Source organism: Hippoglossus hippoglossus, chromosome 2 (genome assembly GCF_009819705.1).
Source record: "Hippoglossus hippoglossus isolate fHipHip1 chromosome 2, fHipHip1.pri, whole genome shotgun sequence".
Lineage (NCBI taxonomy): Eukaryota > Metazoa > Chordata > Actinopteri > Pleuronectiformes > Pleuronectidae > Hippoglossus > Hippoglossus hippoglossus.
This window is the reverse complement of record NC_047152.1, coordinates 1184568-1206501: the sequence shown is the minus strand read 5'-3', so window position 1 is coordinate 1206501 and position 21934 is coordinate 1184568. Positions and strand designations below refer to the sequence as shown.

The following is a 21934-nucleotide window of genomic DNA, read 5'->3' as shown; positions in this document are numbered from 1 at the left end:
TTCGCGAGACTCCCTGAGGACCATGGATCTGACACACCAGCATTTGCACCATCACTTGTTGCTGAGCCAGAACATTTCAAATTGTGCTGCAGAGCCGAGCGATTGCAGGAGAGAGAACATAAAAAAAGATTTTCCTCCTAAAAGACAATTTTGGTCCAAACTCCACTTGCTGAATTCTTCAAGTGCTATTTACTTTGTACCTAAAGTTAATGAATAATTACAGGGGAGAGGCCAGATTTGACTTTTAAAAATTTAAATCCAGTCAGGGGCCGTGGGGCGATTGTGCTGAGCTACTCAAATGAGGAGTGAGGGGAACAAAGAGCAGAAGAGTCACCCATTTTATTAATTGTGTTGGTTCTAGCGGTTGCCCTTTAGAGAAGTCAGCAGACTTAATTAAATTACCACGCACGCACAGAGGAGAAAACAGCAGGAAATAAGAATGTAAAGCAGAGGCCCGCGGACGTTCAATCCCTCCTCTAATGAGCATGAGAGCCACGGGGACGCTCAAAGGTCTTTAAGTGTCCTCTGAGTCCCTCACTTAGTGATATAATATCTGGATTATGAAAGAGAAAAGCAAAAGTCTTTGGAAAACAGCAACACCGCAGCACAGCAACTGTCTAACATGTGCAGGCTAGAATCCCCTTTTCTGCAAAACAGCAGCTGATGGTGAACAAACGCAGCCGGCGTTGATGGCAGCGATATCGCCAATACCTTCATCCCTGCCAGCCGCTGTCCTGCACAGTGCCCTTAAAACCCTGAGGGCCCTGAGGAGTATAGGAATTATTTTTTCCAGGTCAGCTCGCATTTTTGCTCCTCACAGCTGAGTCTCGCTGCCGACTGCTCGCACATATAGTATAATTAAAGGCGGGCAGAGGGTAGAGGGAGTTGTGCAGGAGAGTAAGCGGTCATGACATGCGTGCCCTTCCCCCTACATATGTTCCAAAGCCCGGAGGCATTGCCCGGAGGTGATCAAGGCTGTGGGGAGAGGCAGATGCATAATGTGGAATATGGCAAGTGGTAAGACTGGGCATGGAGAGGTGGAGTGCAAAGGCCAGCTCCTGTTGTGGTGTTGCATTACAGGCAAGACAAATGGGCCGAGGTCAAGACACGACACGATCCCCCGTCTGAACAAGCGGTGCACACAGCCTGCTCTATGATGGCATCTAGGAAGACTCGTGCTGCGCAGCCACATATTGTTCAAACCAAAGAGGAATGACACGTCTCCACTTCCTCCCACTATTCAGAAATCAAGCAAAATATCCTGCAAGGAGAAGTAGGCTCAGTCTCAATCATGACATGTTACCCCATCTTATAGCATTAAATAATTGATTAAAACTTAAAAACAAACCTCGAACTACCTAAAATGACAGTCTGAGTCAAATTTGACCTGTACTTTGACTTTTTAGTTTGGTCTAATTCACAAATATGGAGGAGATAGGATTCAGAAATTGCACAGGAGGTTTACAAATGTCCAAATATACCAATTATTTCAAGTTGAATTTCAAGGTTCAATTTAATCATCCATTTGCAACAACAATACCAAAAGAACAGTAATTTATTAAAATAAAATGATGCGAAACACGTCTATATTATTTCCATTTTGTGGTGTTGGGGATGTACAATGATGTGTGTTATGGCGCTCAGGGATAACTTTGGTGTAAGACAACTCAATTTTCGGCTTTTGTAATGTTGGCCTTCATTTGAATGTCAGTTTTACGCACCCGCACGAACATGCCTCCCTGCACCAGGTGAGGCTCAGCGACCAGGAGAGGCAATTGTTCTCTGGCGTGCTCACCTCGGAGTTTATTTAAAACCTGACCACTCGTGTGTTTCACACTGCTCCAACACTGTTTTGCGATCCTGCCCTTTTGTTTAAGGTCAAGGAGGTAAATCATAGGTCAAACATGTCAAAAGATTCTTCTGTGAAAACGTCTGGGCTGTTGTTTTATTGCAGCATATTGTGTCATTGCCTTCAAAGGCAACAGAGCCAACTTAAAATCCTTGAATTTGACTCATTTGTCTATAACAATACACGTACGCAGACAAATCCCTGAGGACATTATGACTTCTTAGCTCTGCGTCATCCTTGAGCGACTCCTGCTGATTCCTTTGACTTACAGGGAGAAGCCATGAGGGGAAAGAGGGGGGAGGGGTTGTTCAAGTCACTGATCACGGTCCGTCTAATTTCCTACAACATATTGCATAAAAAAATACCCATCTTTTGTTCCTATTGTTCTTCAGAAAAATCATGAGCAAATATTCCATTTCCAGTGTGACTCTCTTTGTTGTTGAGCTGCAACAGCCACCCCCCACCCCCCCATTCCCTCAGGTCGTGATGCTTCGCTGACTTTCAGCCTTGTTGCATTTGTTGTTATTGGCTCAACTGATACATTATGTGAAACATGTATGTAACGACTCATATTGTATCCCGGGCATATTTTCACTGTTAATGTTTATGACAATAAGAGCCTGGTATTTATTTTCTTCATTCTTTGAAGAAAGAAAGAGGAACATATTTTTTTTTTCTTTTGCTGTTTAATAGTATAAACAATGATATTTTGAATTATCCTCAAAATCCAGATTTTGTAGTGACACGACATGGCTGCCAAAATATCTAACATAAACGTTCACATTCTGTCTCTACTGTATTATTGGCATTTGATCTACATTTTAGCACATTCTAGATTGGCGTATTGATTTTCATGATGTCCAAAAAGCCAGTTTCAGGAAGTAGGAACTAGGCCATGTGTTGTGTTGATAACTGTAACCTGTAGGGCCTGTCTGCATTCCCTCCAAATACCAGTGTTGTGCAGCTAAATGGGTCGACAGACGGTGGATGGGAGACAGTGATTCCCTCCTGGTGCAGAGTTGACCTCCTGCCTGTGGAGATGCAGCAGAGGAGAAAGCTGCTGATGCCCACTCAAAAGCAGCCTTGACCTGTTTGTTTCACTTTCAAACTGTATACAGTACACGTGCACTGTATGCCAGAAATAAACCCGACATCCCACTTTGGAACATATTGACCCCATTAATTATCCCCTTTGATGCACTCTGATGGTTTTAAACCAGACCCCTGCTTTACGAGGCAGCGAGGTAATAAACTGTGGAACCTCACTACCCAGCAGTCACTTAAGATCACACGTGTTTCATTGTGTTCTCCTTTCAAGTTTTACATTTGTGGCTCATGGAATTAATGTGGTCAAAGTTCATCGCTGCGTATTTTATTAGAAAAAACAGAGATTTCGTTTTCATTCCTCTATTGACAAATTCAAATTCTGCTTTTTTCGAATTCTAATTTCCGTTTTGTATAGAAATATCTGAATGACTTTTAGATGGATTGCCAAGAAATTAGTTGATGAGATTCGAGCTTGGTCCTTAGATGATTTGCAACAACTTAAATCCTGTTCGCAGGGCAAGTAATAAAAGTTTTATTAAGCTCCAAATATATACGCCTAAAAATTGGAATCAGACCATAAAATACACACTATATTTTGTAATTGTCTAATGTAACCCTCTTAAGGACATGAACTCAGTATAGAGGATACAGATGTATCACTCTTTAATCAATTTCTTCACCTTGCATCTTACACCTTCAGATTTGTTTCCCACCTTCTCTTCACAATATTACCCTTAACTTAACCTTACTACGGCATTTTGCAATCAAGTGATTTTTACTGTCGGACTTTTTATTGATGGACTTAAAATAAGTTTTTACTTTACTTAGATTTGGATTTGTAACAAAAGTTTAAACTGCAACAGCATGCCACAGCTGGAAAACTGGTGATACACTGAGAAGTCCCACTCCCCTCGTTGTTGAAGTAATTTAAGACACAACAGGTCATTCATAATATGTTCCACTGCAGCAAAGAAAGGATGAAAGCAATAAAAAGTGCCAGAGGTTGGCGTGGAACATATTAGCACTGATCTTTGAGCCTTTGGGGAGATATTGGAACAGCTGCAACCTGCACAAACACATAAGCACTGCAGCTTTGAAATGTCTTTGAATCTGTCATGGGAGCGAGGCCGTCTACTCCCCCCCTACCCAACGATCACGCACGGACTTGTAACATTGTTTAGAACAGCAGCCCCTTATCGAAGCAATGTGCAGCGAGAGAACCGCTCCGTAGGTTACCATTCAGTTAAAGTACAAAAAACGGACGGCCTTGTCCTGAGTGGCTTGTAAGATTATCCTACCACTTCCCTGGCAAGCCGACACCTCAAGATTATCTCCCTATTTGTACGTCGGCATAAGCGAGAGAAGATACCAACAGGAAAATAAACTCTACATCATCTGTAATCTTTATGGAGTAACAGTCATCACTCAAAAGCACGGCATATCCAATATTCCCTTTAATCTGTTCTCTCCCGCAGTGAGGCAGATGATCGGGCATGTCTGGCCTCATCAGCAAGTCTTATGCTCCCCAGTGGAGCCCCGACTTAGCTCCTGATCACGTTGTTAGATGGGTTGGAAAAGCTTAGGTCATTCAATTCCAAACCCCGGGCAGCAGGGGGTACAAATTGCTTGAAGCGGAATGTGCGCAAATGGGTTAATCAGTATGATTCAGTCCTGTGAATTCCTCCCCGGATATGTTTGTGCCGGCTGTAAAATGACTGTAAAAATGATGCTAACCATGAGGTAAGCATTATCCTTCTTGCATTAGTGTTGCATTTTATGCCATTGGCCTGGTTTGTGTGCGTGAATCTGATCTGCAGTTGTTGGCATCAGATACATAAGAGGGAGGGCCGAACGTGTGGAAGTGCGACTGCTGAGAAATGTTACAGAAATAATCCAAACCCTGGCTGAGGGTGATAGTGTGAGAGACCTGTCAATCACACCAACATGCCTGCAGACCTTTTCCTAACGATTACTGTTCTATTACCATGTCACAAGAAGTGAATAGGCACTAGTCCTTTAATTTTTGGAGTAATAATTTCATCATTATGATTAGAGGCATGATTTAACACATTTGCAGTGGCTTGACATTCACTCATGGTTGTTACCACCTTAAAATCCACCCAGGATCTTAAGGTGGACTGGACTGGTGTGTGCCATCATGTGCAACAATTGTGAAGCAACACTACTGGGGTAAAACGTTGTGGACTAAAGAAAGGAGCTGGGATAAATACCACAAAGACACTGTGACACCGAAACCAGTAACAACATCGATTGGGTCAAAGTCAGGAATCCCAAATGCTCTTGATTAAGACACAGCGAGCTGCAAAGCATCTTCTATTGGAACTCATCTTCCCATCTTTGTTTCTCATGCTAGAGGCATGGCGATGGATATCAACGTTGGTAAGTCCGATGGTTGACCACCGTTTGCCAAAACTTAAATATCTCAACGACTACTACAAACATTTATGATTCTCAGAGGATGAAATCTATCCAGCCACCGGCAGGTCACATTTTGCACTTATCCAACTAAAGCTCACTACATGTACTGCCCAAGAAACAGGTGGCATATCATCAAAAATTGAAAAGACTAATTGTTAGAAACTGCATTCCTAAATTGGAACAAGTAAAAAATACCAGATCAGGAGCATAAGCAGCAGTTTCATGAAAAGCAATCAGTGTTGCACAAGTCTACATGCTAATTGCAAGAATTTCCCTTCCCACCGAGACCAAATTTAATATCATAAAATAACAATGTTGTACTTTCCAGCACAAGAATACAGTCTAAATGCCAGCTATTTACAAATCAAACACATACCCTGTTAGTCTTTTAAAAAGTTTCAGCCCAGAGCGCTCAAACCTAAACTGTGGAGTATGAGCTTGAATGTAAAAATATCTGCTGCTCTGTGCTTCTGTTCCCTGGGGTGACAACCACTAAAAGTTAAAAGCAACTCAAAGCTGGGAGAAGAAAACATTACTAAAAATTGAAACAGTTTGCATCAGCTCTTGGAGTATGACTTAGAAAAAAAAATATGCGGCACAGTATCTTGTGTAATCAGCAAATGGCTGCACAGCAAGAGCTTTCCATTTAATTTAATTGAGGTAATGTGAGTTTGTGTCTGCACTCAGAGGATGTTGTGGGATTATCCGACTCCGCTGAGATATGCAGTTAGAAGCTGGACACTACATTTTCCACTGGATACAATCGAATTTCTTTTTTTTGACTATTAGCATGATATCCAAGGAAGGTGTGATGGATGAGCCAAGGTGCTGGATGTCGTCCTCTGCCTCTTCATCCATCTGCTCTGGATCAGACGCACAGAAGGGGCCAAGAAGCTCAATGTTCCACGTAATGGAAGCATGCGTTTCCCAACCGCTGGACAAAGCACTTGGAGTGCTGGCTTCCTCAGTCCGCTTCACGCTCGCCTGAGCCTGAACACATGACAAGTAAAACCCGAAGGCACCGTGGGTGGGGGGGGGTGGCTGCACAGGAGGAGGAGGAGGAGGATGAGGTGGAGGGGGAGGGGGAGGGGGAGGAGATGCACGAAAAATAACCTAAGTGTTTTGATTTGCTTGTACGCTGGGTGTGTGGATGCATGAATCTGCGTCCTCTCTCTCTCTCACTCTCTCACCTTTCTTCTCCATCTCTCTAACTCACTCTCTCGCTCTCACTTTCCCTCTCTCTCTCTCTCTCTCTCTCTCTCTACTCTTCAAGGTTACTCACTATTGTTTATCCACGCTGGAATCATTGCACGCTCCTCTTCTTTTCTGTCGGAGGACCATGTGACGCTCTTTGAATGTAAGTGCCTCCTTTGTTGTTTAATTCACTTTCATTGGGACCATTCCCTGAGAGCCGGTGGGGTTTTTGCTTTTTTTTCCTTCTTACAGCACATGCACAATGAGATGTCATACATCGCAGGGGTGGAGTGGGCTGGGCTCGGTTGTGGTGGGGGGGTGTTTTGGGGGCTTGATTGCTCCATGTGGTCCCAGCGTGGGAGCTGAATGCACGTGTATCCTACTGGAGTTTCTGCATGTGTTGTTTGTTGACTTTAGGTTGGATTTGCGGGGGATCGCGTTTGTTGAAGTCCAAATGCTTGATTATAGGTCAATAAGATCCTCGGGGCACTAAATTCATGAAGTGAACAGCAGGAGTAAAACACAGAAGTATTATTTTTCATGTGTAAACACAAGAAGCATAACTGTTGTTTAGATAAGACAGAAAAAGCTTTAAGTTTGGGACTTTAGTGGCTTCTTACTATAACTCATTGGTGGTTATACACAATGTTAAGTAAAAATTTATAAATATTTTAAATGGAAAGGCTTTTATATTTGTGCCAATTAAAGTGATGGTTTGTCAGTCCTATGTGCTTGACCATTTTATACCTGTATGAAATATACCTCAGCTTAAACAGTGTATTATTATGATATGTTTTTTTTTTTGCATGCTTGTTAGTGGTACGCTGCAAGTACCCGGAAGGCCTTTGTTTATTTATACCAAAATATCATCCGATTTATTTTTGTTTTCCATATGCACACGAGCCAGTGAACAAATTGCTTATTTGGACTTTTCTTCATTATTATGGAAGGAAATGTTCCACATTTGAACTGATATATCATGGAGCTAAATCTTGTGATAGTCAGTGGAATAATAAACCTGGTTTGTATAGAGAATATTTGTATTATCAGGATTTATCTCCTGTTTCAGTCAAAACATGTACATACACTTAAATTGAAGTCTTATCGCTGGAAAAAACATAATTTTGCCACTTTAGATACAAACCAAATGCGTCTGCTAGCTTCTTCTATTCGCTGTCAACATCCTGCTAATGCAACTTTGTTATTAAATTCTATAAAAAGGCAACAACTTCGGGGTATGTTTCTACAATGATGATTTTTGGTATACTTTAATTTGTGCCTCCAGACCAAAGACTCTATTACACCTTTGGTTTTAATGCATGCAAATATGGCCAATATGCACACAAAATATATCAGCTCAACTTCACATGATGAGTACTTCAAATGTCAAATGGAATTCTGTGAGGTTCCAGCATTAAACATCCTCCCATGCTCCACTGCAACGCAATATGTCTGAAGAGAATCCGTACTGACATAACCGATGAATAATACAACTTGTGTATATACCAAGTTATCAATTATACACAACTTTGCTAAGCTGAATGCCGAACATGGACATCTACGCTGAACACGTGTTTACCTCCTCTCATCTTTAGGTGGGGATATTTGTGATTGGCTGCTTCATATGTCACCGTAGACTCATTGGCCGAGTAATGATGCTCTCTGCAAAGTGTTTGGTTCCTTAAACGCCACAATACAAACAAGCACAGCTGTAAATATTGAATAATGATGTTAAAAGCATTTAGCTGCTGATGCAGTGGGAAACATGTCAATGACTCCACAGCTTACAAGTGCAAAGATAAATGAAACAACAACTAAAGAGTTCTCCCTGAACTCGTAAACTCAGTTTAAATTCGTCCAAATCTGAAATGACTTTTGAGCTGAAAATGGGAGAATGTTTTAAAAGAATACTCCAAGTTTAAGGAGTTTTTCCAACAACAACAGCAACACTAACTTTTTAAAGGGATTATTAACTTTTTTCTTAAGGCTCAAGATCCTTTAAATGATGCTTATCGTCTGTTGATGAGCTTTTTAGGAATCTCATTGGTGCATTGACCTTTTCCTTGAATACGAATGAAACGTTTCATCAGTCACTCCCGATAGAAACCCTTTAAGTTCCTATTACTGCTGCGACCATGCAATTTATAACATCCCAGGTCCCTCCATTCTCCGCTATGAATTCCACACACTCGATTCCCTTATCAGCACTGACATGTGGAGAGGAAGGTGTCGGTGAATGCGTCAGGGTGTGACAGCGGCATACCTGGAGTAACTGGCGCTGAGCTAAAAATGAAGTGAAGCGGTGTGCAGAGGAAGAGTTTAAATACATGACACTACGCCGGGGCGGACATCTGTGTACCTGGGTAGTCCCCGTGCAGAGAAAGCAAAGGACAGAGAGATAGTGAATTAAAAGATATTTAAGTTTCTGAAGGTAACACTCCTCTTTTGCTTTCTATCATGCAAAGGGACATTTGTTAACTCATGTGTCGTAATATTGCTTCATTGTGGTTCAAAAATCCCACTCCACTGCTGTCTCTGCATTACGCTCAAATCATTTTCAGTCTCAACACCCTCTTTGCAATATCTCAAGCTTGGAGGCCTTGGCATCAGCGGCTGCCAGTGTGTCCAATCCTTTTCATGCATAGCCAAGTACCCCCTCCTCACACACACACACACACACACACACACACACACACACACACACACACACACACACACACACACACACACACACACACACACACACACACACACACACACACACACACACACACACACACACACACAACATACACACCCACACACTTTCTATAAAATCCCATCTCTCTGCAGAGGACTCATGAGCTTGGCATTGAAAATCTGAGCTCCCCGACAGCAGAAATCTGGCTTCGCTCCTCGCCACCTCCTTGTTTATACCCCAGCTAAAGAAAATGAGTTTGAATTGAGAGAAAAGACAAGGCGGGAGGTGGGGGGGGGGGTAAGTTCGGACACAAGAGGGTGGGGTGTAAATGGAGGTAGGAGGTATTTGATTTGCAATGGCCCCCTTTCATCCACCCTGGGGATATTTGACTGTGTGAATGAGCTGGTTTGTTCTCCGGGTGACCAAACATGGCACTCCAATGTTTATCTGCATAATGACAAAGCTGGAGAGACACTTGGTGCTGCGGTGGACTGTGAACTATAGTCGAGTGTCCCCTTCTGTTCAGTCTCCTGCGGGAACATACAGCGCTGGCACAGCTGCCCATTTGACCCTGTCAGCGATCTAACGTTTCTCAGTACACCGTGTATTTGTGCCAGCCTCTACAGGATAAAAAAGTGGAGTCCTGCTGTGATTAAATGTGCTGGGAACCTCGTTCAGACAGGGCAACCTCTGTGAGAACTCTCGCTCAGAGGGATAATTATCTCGACTGGAGATGCACAGGAACTAATTCAGACTGATGCTTACATGCGCAGCCTCACAGTGGACACGATGCTACCTTGAGAGTATCAGATGCTTCAATGCTATATCTATACATGGCAACTGGATGAACACGTATATTTCTTTAATTTGGCAGTCTAGATGATTGGCAGATTAATGATTTTTCTTTGTATTGCACAAAATGCAACCCTGGTACGACAGCGAGTTGAGAGAGCTTCTTAGTTTCTCAAACATTCATGAAAACAGGAAGGCAAACTCCTACTGTAATCGGAAGGGAGTCTATTGGCTTTTTTTTTTTTGCTGGCCTACCCTCATTTGAAAAAATAAGACTTGCTCTCTCTTGTCAAATAAACATACAATTCTGCACAATTTCAACTCACATTTTCTTATTATGTTAACTAAAAACGTTCCGAACAATTGGCTTTTGAAGTAACTGAAGTTAACTCGTGTTTTTAAGGCAGCAATTGAACTCAAGCTGAGTTTTTATCCCTTATCTTAATAGCAAGCCTTCACGCTGAGTAAACTTACGACTCATCTGCTCAAAAGCACTTATTTGAATAATCAGTTCTTTATGCCCATACTGGAAACAAGAGAGTGAAACTTATTATAGTTCAAGAATGGAGTGCATGAGATGTGTGCAAATGTGGCTCTTGTACATTTCAGTTGGAAAAACTCTCCTCATTTGCAAATGCTAATTTCTTGGCCACGCAACTCCCGCTGCCCTTGCAATCGGTGGAGTCTGGAAAACTGCCACTGATCTGACATTCTGGTCTTTTTCACAGTTAGAATCACTGGACCCTGATCTGTGAATATTAACAGAGAACTAAACCCTAACAGAAGCGAGATCATTCTCAACAAGCCAATAGTTGACACGGCGCAAAGTCTTTGAGCAGCTTTGTATGACATTGATGAACACTGCACACTGCTGCCTGCATTAATTAGCTCTTTGATTGACTGAAGCTGGGAGTCGATGTCTGGCCTGTGAGCACAAGTGGATCGAATCATTGTGTCCTTGTGGAGAATTCATAAAGTGGGAAAGCAGTGCTGGCCCCAGAGAGAGAAGTCTAGTTCGACAAAGGTGGCTGTGAGTGTGTAATTTTATCTCTGTATCCTGATTTTGACATCAGCCTTGCAGGAAACGATGCTTTCTAATTATGGGGAGCAGGTTTTTCCAGGTGCTGTGTTGTGATTAGTAGGCAGAACCTCAAAGCATTGCACCATTGAAACTGTATTTTGCGGGGATAAGAACAAAGATCCAAGCTTTGCTCCAACATGTTGGGTTCAAAAAGAGAAAAAAAAAAAAAGGCTGATCTGACGAAGTGCCAGCAACTGTTTAATGCTCACAGATAAATCCCCAAAAGTCCAAACAGTGTGGTGCACCTTGCCTTTTATAGTCAGAAAACATAATCCTATATAATCCTGTTGCTACAACAACCAATATGAAGGTGATGACATTCGTCCCTTGTGGAGGCTTTTAAGTGACGAAAAGAAGTCAGCACTGATGATCTGCTTCAAACAACTGGATTTGCATGTCGCCTGAACAAAGCAGAACTGTCTGTTGGATGTTTACTCAAACTGTTGGTTCACGTTAGTCTTGAGAGCGAAACCACAGAAGGAATGTGTCTGGTAAACTCATTCAGATCGTAGAAAGCTGTGCAGGGGAAAGAGGGAAAGTTCATTTCTATATCTGAAAGGATGATTTAGACACCAAGCTGCACCGTCAAGACTTCTCTTATCACGCTGAGTCGGCCAAACCAGGAAATTTGATTAATATGTATGTCATTGTTTTTTTCGCCTTGAGAGTCTTTGTGTGTGCGTCATCGATGCAAAATGCAGTCCTGGACTCACCTACTGTGGCAGGGATTACCACAGAGGCCGTATCGAGTACTTTTCCAGGTGTTACTATGTCTGTGAGCAGATTTTGTCACTGCTACAGCGTCACAAAGAGTAAATGTACTGTTTTTAAATCCTCCACTCAAAACAGTGTAAGACACCTTTACGAACACAGGCATACGGTGCTTCCATACTTTTACTATCACATACCATTCACACACTGGCAGCACAGCCAAACTACAAGATCCTGATATCGAACCAGCGACCGTCCGGTTAATGGACGACCCTCTGCACCTCATGGGCCCGCCGCCAACCATCAACCATGCAAGAAACAGACATGACAGTTCACCAGTTCAAAGATGGGTGTGGTCCGACCCCCATCAACAATATCAATGTGTTGCTGGGAAACGTAACTGGTGTGATCCCATCACATAATGGTCTCTAGTTATATTAAAAACTGTTGATGGAAAAGAAAATGTGACTGATTTGTTTTACACAAGAGGTGACGCACTTTCCAAGGAAGAAGACAATACTCGACTCTTCTCTGACAATTGGCTCAAACGGATAATGCGTACTGAGACGTACAAAGCTGTACATTCCAATAACCCTAATGGTTCTTATGGATTGTTTTGTTTGTTTTTCAGAGCAGTAGCACAACACACAAAGACACACACGCAAGCACATAGAGAGTCAGGGGGAGAGAAACAGTCAATGTCTCCACACTTTGGAAAAGTGCTGTGGGTGGTTTATTGATTAAACCTCTGAGGTCACTATGTGTGTGTGTGTGTGTGTGTGTGTGTGTGTGTGTGTGTGTGTGTGTGTGTGTGTGTGTGTGTGTGTGTGTGTGTGTGGCCCTGTGTGTCAGCGGCTGGCAGTATTTATCCGTGCTGATGTTAGAAGACGAGAGACGAGGTGTTGGCTCGGCCTGAGGGGACAGCTCGAGCTCGATAGAGAAAGAAGACACGTAGAGGGGGAAAGTAACCATGTTGGAAGCAAATGTCATTGGCGTTAAGAAGCTCCGTCCCCTGGGACGCACCTCTGTGTGCCAGCAAAGCTGCCTGTCTGTCTGCCTGCTTTCTTATCTGTCTGTCTAAATACTGCATTAGAAGATACTTAGATATTTGTTCTGCCTCTTGAACCTCCTCCATCTTTTTATTCCATTTGCAAGCAACTGATTCTCTCAAGAAGCCGGATTTGCCACGGCCTGTGAAGATGGGTCGAGGTGTTTTTCCGACGAATTTTTGAACTGTTAAGAATCCAGTGTGGATCAGCGGTGAGTGCTGTTGCTTTGAAGCAAAAAAGCTCCAGAGTACCACTTCATATTCTACTTGGATCTGCATCATCTCTTTTCAGAGCTCTGGTTCCATCCCACTGTCCTTAAATTTGCACATAGGCAGTCATGGCGACCTGTTCTGGGTGCATAATGCCTAAAATCCAGTCTGAGCAGGATAAACCCCAGCCTCCAATGACCCAGCACAGGATGAGCTGGACTAGACAATGGATGGATGACATCTTATGTTCATTTACAAACACATGCTAGCGGGCAGGAGTTTTAAAATTTGGAATATAGTGGTTGTATTTTGCACATAAAACACATAAAAAATAAATTTATTTTGAATCTATATAGTAAATGGACTATTTATATTGCGCTTATTTACCTCTCAAAATGTTTTACAGGACAATTTGCAATCACCCATTCACACACACATTCATACAGCACTTATACACATTGTTCTTTCTGTCACACACCTTTGAAACGGTCAGAACAGCTTTTAGGAAGAATCTGGGGTTCGGAACCCAGAGAGGAGGAGACAGAGATCAAACTGCTGAACTTCTGGTTAGTGGACCACCCGCTCAACCTCCTGGACCAACTTGCAAATCCAAATACAATTAATACTATTTTCTATTAAGATAAAACAACTTTAGTAATATTTCCATGTGAGCATCTGCAAAATGTTGAGTTACTCCTCAGCAGTTGTTTGATATTGGAACATGACATTCCCCCTACCTTACAAAGTACTTAACCACCTGCGGGACATGGGATGTGCATCCAAGCTTTACACTTTGCATGATAAATTAATGTAACACGTCCAACAAATTTGCAAAGGGACATTATCCCAGCTGCATTTAAGTTTCACCTCAAAATATAAATGGCAACAGCGAATTAGCAGCGTTTAGACATGGTTATACTGTATATACACATATTAATATGGTTATTTATGATGTAACGACTGCTATATGTCCTACTTCCGTCATTCAGAAGCTCAGATAACACCATTTTTAAAAGTGTCTGCTTTTGATATTTACTCCTTGTGGGCCAATAGATTCACAAACATACACAACTTGAAGAGTAAAAGTTACGGATAAGTTTCTTCCAGACTTTTAAAGGTGAGTCAAATCCTGTTGTTTACAGTTTGAATCACGGTTTGCACCTTGAAAAGCCGTACACAAACTTAACCTGAAGATTTACGATTATTAAAATCAAACCTGAGCCCAATAGAATTTGTAAATAATTCAAACCGCTAATGATCCACCTGAGACCATCATTTATTCCATTCATAATTCATCGCTGTCTTATAGTGTCGGCCCACTGCCACCGCAGTGTACCAAGCCCCCACCTCACCTTCATTCAAAATGCATCACCTTTGATTAATGTCCCGGCTTCCACTGACTTTGTACCTGCACTCCATCGTTATCTGCATCCCTCATTCTCTCTGTGGCCATAGAAGATACATAAACTTTTATATTCACTCTGAACTAAGTGAGATGCTCCCACTTTCTGCTTTATGTGTGTGTGTGTACGTGTGTGTATTGCGCGTGTGCACTCGCTGTCACAGCTGATGGCAGGACCATAAATCAGAATATTTTCTCACTGCCAGGTGCACTATAGTCCATAAAGCATTGCATTACATTACCCACCACTCACACACACATGCATGCACACGCCGAGGTGCGCTACACCGCGGGGACGAGAGCAGGGGGAGGTCGGAGAGCCTGACTTTCACTTATAACTTATTCATGCTTCACGCCGTCATTCAGCACACCTGGGAAAAAGTCAATTTTTTTTCACAGTGGGACGGCTCATCTCAAGCAGGGGCGTACGACTTTAAAATAACAACTTGCTCCTCCAACATCCTCACATGCGATGTCCTATTACCTCCTTCGGGGGCTGCGAATGACAGAGTTCCACTTACCCAAACTGCAGCTCGGCACCGGCAGCGCACTCCCCCGGCCCACAGCAGGCACCGCTGTCCCTGCCGGAGCAGCGTCAGGTTTCGGCTGATTGAATCACTGGTGCTGGGTTGGAGACATCCATCCTGAAAAGGTCACAAGGGAATGCAACATGATGTCACTCTCAGTCTTATTTCTTGTGCACATGATCAGATTTTATTCTCTCCATCGTATCTATTCACATTTGACATATTAGAGCTGTGAGGCTGATGTTTGCTCTCAGTCACTTTAGCTTTTGTAGCAGACCTCCACCAGCAAACAATGAGGCGGGAGGTGCTGTATGTTGATGCACTAACTGGAGGGTTATACATTGGACATAATTAAGGATCTCATTTTGATTTCTCATGTCCGCACTTCACATGAGGACAACGTAATGATCCCCCCCTCTCGCCACGAGCTCTGAATATATTTTAAATTGGATTTGCTCGTACCCTGGGCTCAAAGGAAGAGGAGTGAAGAGAATTCTTCATGCCTCATCAAACCCTTATTCCACTCAACGCCAGAAATACTGCAGATACACTCGGCTCCTTCTCTGTGGGGGAATTTTAATAGATAATGCAGTGACGCCTGAAGTAGCATATTTGCTTAAAGAACAACTGTGTGACAGTAATCTCCAGAGAGTGAGGGGATAATTACCAAGTGGTGCATGACATTCTGTGACCTATTATACTGTAGTATGTTATATTGTAAATACAACCCATGTTGGTCTTCATAATGATATTTGACACTGGCGAGGATACAAATAAAGAAATTCAAACTTGACATTTAGCACCAGTGCTTTATTTTTGACACCTTACCCCAAGTGATTTTTATAATACATTATTTTGAAGAAAGTAAATTTATGAACAACATATTTGTCTCAAAACAAACACACTAAAGACCTATTTTAATGCTGTCATGAAACAGTGTGGGATCATGTTGTTGTCTTCACCCCCCATTGCATAGATAGAAATGTACCTGAGGCAACTCAGGTGCAAATCATGTCCAAAGACGAATGACCAGTACAAACAATGGAAGGATAATTCAGCGGACTGGTTAACTGACTGTGTTTTTCCTTCCTCATGTGTCTTTTGCTGGTAAAGCTGATGTGACACATATAAAATGCCGACCAAACCAAAACGTCCTGCTCCCTTGAACATTTTTTTAAATTTCTCCTGGTTTGAACATTGTTGGAATAATGTAAGTACACAAGTCAATAAAATATGGCTCTTCTCCTTTTCAGACTTTTGCATGAAGAATTTCCACTTCCATTCACTTGAAGCTGTATTAACACATTCATTTCAGTGAAGCTCTCTCTTGATAATTGTACTTGATTTGACTTTTACTTTAATGCCGTTTGTGATTGATTGTGCGATTGTGAGTGTGATTACAGTGAGATTGTGTTGTGGTCATGCTGTGACAGCTGCTGATGGTTTGGGTCGAGGCGTAGAAGCTGGGACGTGACTCCCTTTGTGACAGTTTGGGGACACATTGGGCCTGGTGACAGCAAATGATGATGCCGACTGACACCCATATATACTGTACGCGTGCGATTATTTGTGCATGCGAGTATATGTGTGCGTGTGTGTGTGTGTGTGTGTGTAGGTCCTGGAGGATTTTGTGAGTGTGCACGCTTTTCTGTGCACGGGCATATTTGCATTAGCCTGGATAATGTTGCAGAGGATTTCTTCAGCGCGACAGAGGATGACCTTGAGCTGTTGCTGCTGGTGAATGTGTCAGATTCAGGCAATGGATCTAGATGCGTATGTGTGTGTGTGTGTGTGTGTGTTTGTGTGGTGTGCATGCATAATTTACTAATGCACTACTGGATGCACTTATCTTCATGCAAACCCTGGAATCTGACAAACAAGAGCACAGTCATTGTTCTGGATGATGATGTTTCTATCACATCCACTTTGATGCCACGCTTGAAAGGAGGCGACAGGGTGAAGACGCTCACGACTGCAGATATTTGGAGTTTATTATAACTCGCTGTGACCTCGGCTGCCTCGTGCTTCGCGGCAGATATTCGCAACAGCAGTCATTAGAAAATATTTCAGCTGATCCGCCGACCTCTGTTTGATTCCCTGACTCACGGTGACTGGGAGCCATGTTTTCTGTCCTGTTCGTTCAGAGAGGCTCAAGGCTGGCACTTGAGGGAATGTTTGTCAGTTCGCATACGGATAGACATGATCGCATGGACACACACACGTTTTTTAGCTTTGCTGATTCATGCAGTGACAATGTATGAGAGCATTACTTCTTCTCTACACATAGATTTTTACAAACGCTCTCCATCGCGACCTTTGCCCTGGCTCTCAAATAGCCCCTGGTAAACCACGAATCCACTCTGTTCCTGCTCAAAACTTTGTGTTGACACTCAGATATACTGTTGCTGCCAAAACGTCCTATGCGCCTCACCACCACAATCACCACTGAACAGTCTGTGGCTCCATGTTACTTTAAAAGCACAAGATGGCTTCATTTTTGAACAATGGGAGGAAGTGGGGACATGTTTTCGTTTATATACATTCTGTGTTCTCTACATTTGCTTCTTGAGAAGCCGAGTTTCTTCGTCTGTTGGTGCTTTTCCCATTGAAAACTCAGACATGATAGAAGCACGTCAACATCCATTGTGTTATTTGTTGCCTGGCAACGGTGTTCACATAACTAAGCTTAAGTAACACCAAGCACATTATCATGGATGTACTCCCGGGCAGCAAATACGAATATACCAATTAAATCTGAAGAAGGTAACACTGCTAGAATTAAACACAATCCTTTTTTTTTTTTAGAGATATTGTTTTCCTATTTCACCTTTAGTGACATGGACGGTTCAAGTGTGAAATGGGGAGGGGAAAAGGGGGAAGCTTAGCAATGAAGGACAGTGCAGGAACTTAACCCACGGCCGCTGCAAGAGGTAAAGTGAACGTGCCAACAGTAAAGGCCGTCAATATGACAGGGTGATTTCAGGAAAATCCACGAGCAATAGCAGAAATCTGAGAGAAGGAGTCAAAATAAAGCACATGGACGCTTGTGTGGCAACAGTTTTGTACGGGAGAGCAAGGATTTTAGGGAAAGCATTACCGAATCTGAACATGTTATTAAGTTATAATGCTCTCGATATGAAAGACCGCGCTCTTGAAGCAGTACAAGAAAAAAGTTACCCCTGTTGCATCTATAGCTATTCAGATTACTTCACTTTTCCTCTCTCTCTCTCTCTCTCTCTCTCTCTCTCTCTCTCGATTTACGACGACTCTGGATACCAGAAAGAGTCCAGCCACATTTTAACGCTCATCACTTAGACTTCTTTATCTCCTCCGCTCCCGACTCCTCCCTGCTCCAAATCTCTTAATCTGTCCGTCTGTCTTCCTCCCTCTCGTCCTCTCTTAAAAAAAAAAAAATCTGTTTTCAGGCCATCTCTGGGTATTCATTTCTCCCTGATTAGATCAGCTCATTCACCGGGGTCACCTGACGGAGACGGATAACTCACAGACGCTACGGTGGAATACACTCGCACAACACGCTCTGAGATACCGACACCTAATCCCGACAAACTGCGGCTTCAAAGCAGCTGACGTGTCTCCGCTCGGCCGGTACCGGCTGTACATCTCCTCGGCGCTAATTGGAAGCAGACCTTTAAAGCCTGCACGTGAAGTCGCTTTTGAAGGCCAGAGGTCAGTGTGAGGGGAAATGTGTTTGACATTTCCCAAAAAGAAAGGAAAAAAAACTCTTCGCTCTGGCCATGAAGGTGCTTTAAAAAAGGTCACACACACAATTTTTCCGGGGCAGCGAGGCTTGATCGCACTTAGTAAATGTACGGACGGCTCTGCAGGATATCTCCCAGCGTCCCATGAGTCATGCAATATGAATGCATATCTAATGTACTGTCCAAGACAGTGATCAGTGACCGGGGGGGTTTTAAGGTACTATATATCTCAGTCATAAAGATGCCTCTGGGAGATAATATGCTGATGAAGCTCATGTGTGTATATCTTAATGTGTGTGTGGGAGAATGCTGACTTTGCATTGTTGGACAGGCTACAGGGCATGTACTTTTGGGTTTATTTCACCTGGGAGGTTGACTGAGAGCCGTTCAAGATATCAAAGTGTTGGCGGTCACGTGTCTTAAGTGCACATGTGTGGTACGAATCCCACAAAAAACCCCAGGCTACCCACGGCGTCTGTGCCCTCTGCGAAAGGTCTCGGTCATAACCCTGTCGTGCTTTATCCCCGTAATGGTCTCACCATGAGAGTAGAGGCAGACTTCAGCGCATTCCGCTCATTCTTGGTTGTTAAAAATAAGACCTCTCTAAAGTGAAAAGTAGAGGCCAGCTTTCCTAAATTTACAGAGCGGTCATGGGAGAGTTGGAAGTGGAGTCAAAAGTTTGCTTCTTGCCTTCTTTATTCGACAGAAAATGCAGCAGCAAAAAAAAAGGTTCAAACGGCGATTTTGTCTTTTAATAGCAAAGCTTTAATCGTCATTTCCTCCGTGCTTGATTTCTCAGTAAAGCTTTGACAAAATCACGAAAGCTGGATGAATTGCATAATTCAAATGGGAGTTTCTTGAAAAGCACAAAACCAAAGCCATGAAGATTAGAACAAAACTGCTCAAAAATGTTTTTTTTATGTAACATCAGCACAAAGGGAAATTAAGCTTTTCCTTTTTCATCTGCCCTGGAATTGAGATATATTTTGACTTTACTGAGCATTATTAAGAAGTTTCAAGATTCCCTACACTTTGCACATTCGATAAATTTGCTGTTTCTTTTATTTTAGTAGTAACTTGTGCTGAATGCGAGTCATCGTCTCCTCACACATCCAATGTGTCCATTGTGCCTGGGAAATGAAGTCATTATCATTCTGAACTCAATACCCTCTGTCTGTATTTGCACAATGTCATTAGCTCATTGGAATATCACCCAGGGCAAGATGGGAACATATAGTTCAAGGTGAAAAACAGCCACACGACTTTGCGGCATGGTGGCAGAGGACGCCTGGAAAAAGCTGCAGTCAGACTGGGATCGACTAAAACATTGTTCACAGCATTTTTTCATTTTGTTGTGCTGTCTGTTCTTGTTGCATGTTTATTCATTGTGTTTATGTTTCCTGAATCTGCAGCACGTGTCTTACTATATACTTGCCCACATTTTAAAAGATAAAAATGATTTACATATTTTTCCTTCCAATTCTTTTGCACTGGTTAAAATATATGACAGACAAGAGTGAGACAGAAGTAGACACAGACAGCTCAAAAGGATAATAGGATAATGGGATAACATTACAAAGTAGTAAGGCAGTAACAATAGAGCAGCTATTTATGTACGTGACGATATGTTAAGAGTCGAGCAATAAGGATTAGGATGGATTAAGTGTTATTATTATATTAAGTCTGCACCCATGTCTAGTTCCTGGAGGTACAAAAGTTATTGTGCCAGAGAACATATAGGATCTGGACGTCTTGTGTTATACTGTTTCAAGTGGAGATGACACTACTAACTCTTTGCTTAAATATCCTCCCGAAATGTTAAGTAGCAGGCTGCAAAACGCTGGAAGCTTATGAAAAATCAATAAGAGTTTAACTGAACTTACTGTTTAAGTATGTTGGTGCTGCACAAGACTTAACCTACTCTTGGCAGGAGCTACATGACAGTATTAGATTAACAATTGAGATAAGAATGCAAAACAATTCTGAACACTGACAGGCATGAGAAGGTATGTAAATGAACCAAACAGCAGCAGCAGCAAGTCTCTCCAACAAAAACAGGAATCAGGAGTCATAACCACAGGCTAACAAGTTGAGCATATATTAATATATATGCTCAAAATCTAATGAAAGTCTAATAACTGAGACTAAAATTGAAAAAGCCACCATTACACAACATATAGCACCATAACCTACTAAAACCATCCTTTTAGCAATCACAAGCAATGTTTGAAAATAGTCTGGCTGATTCTGAAAGGATCACTTTGAAAGAAAGTGACCGACCTTTGACCTCCAGTCTCTGTTTTACTACAAACTGTGTGTGCGCCTTTATAATATTTAACATTCTGACTGACCGGTAGAGAGGATTTACAACGTTAGCTGTCTCGCTCGTTGCTGAGAACTGACCCAAGGTGGAAACTCTTCCCTCGTCCTTTTCCAGAAAAACATTCTTTAGCAGCCACTTCACCTCAAATGATCCCACTCCAGTTCCTAGAAACACACGGCCAGAATCCCACCAGCGTCCACACACACACCCCTACACAAATACACAAATGTCTAAATATTATACACAAACATATTGAAGGCACAAGCTGTTTCATGAAAAATGCCATCGCTGTTACATCTGCGCTAATAAACAAGTAGCATGTTTCTCATAAGCTGAAACTTGTGTTGAAACTTTTCACTGAATACTCTGAAAGATCTTTGGGCCCCCGACTGTAAAAGCTCATATTAAGTGACCGTATGGGAGTTAACAATCACTTTAATATAAATCTGTCAGTTCTTGGCATTTCAAGCTTTCTGGAATATATCAACACTGTCAATCGATGCATAAAGCAGATAAATAAAAATAAAAAGTCCTGACTGCACAGCCAGGGCGGAGGATGGAATTGAACCAACAATTCTTTGCAGAGTAAGAATCCTTTTCGACACTGCATGACTCACTCCCCTAGGGCAAATGTTAGGGATTATTTGGAATCAAGCTACCAATAGCAGCTGGCTTTCAAAGCTTCCTCATCACATGGACTGTTAAGATTTAACTCAAGGTTTGGGACAATAAGTTTCCCATTTGTGGCTCTAGAGCAGCGTGGACAGCGTATCAGACATGACGGGAAGGTGTTGTTTCCCAACGAGACATCGGCTGATGAATTTAGGCATGTTGATCAAAGATTGTCTGTCTGCAGAGCGGCGTGTCTCCAGTGGGAGGGTAAATGACTGACTTGCATCTTGGAGATTAATT

At 42.4% G+C, this 21934-nt stretch overlaps 1 protein-coding gene across 1 annotated transcript in view; it reads left to right on the top strand.

The window, feature by feature from the left end:
• Window positions 1–6459: 6459 nt before the first annotated feature.
• The window catches only part of LOC117777648 (E3 ubiquitin-protein ligase Midline-1-like), a 57099-nt gene continuing 41624 nt past the window's right edge, over window positions 6460–21934 (top strand). Inside the window, exon 1 of the mRNA XM_034612469.1 lies at window positions 6460–6692. The gene's annotated coding sequence lies outside the window, so the exon portion shown is untranslated. The remainder of the gene's footprint in view (window positions 6693–21934) is intronic.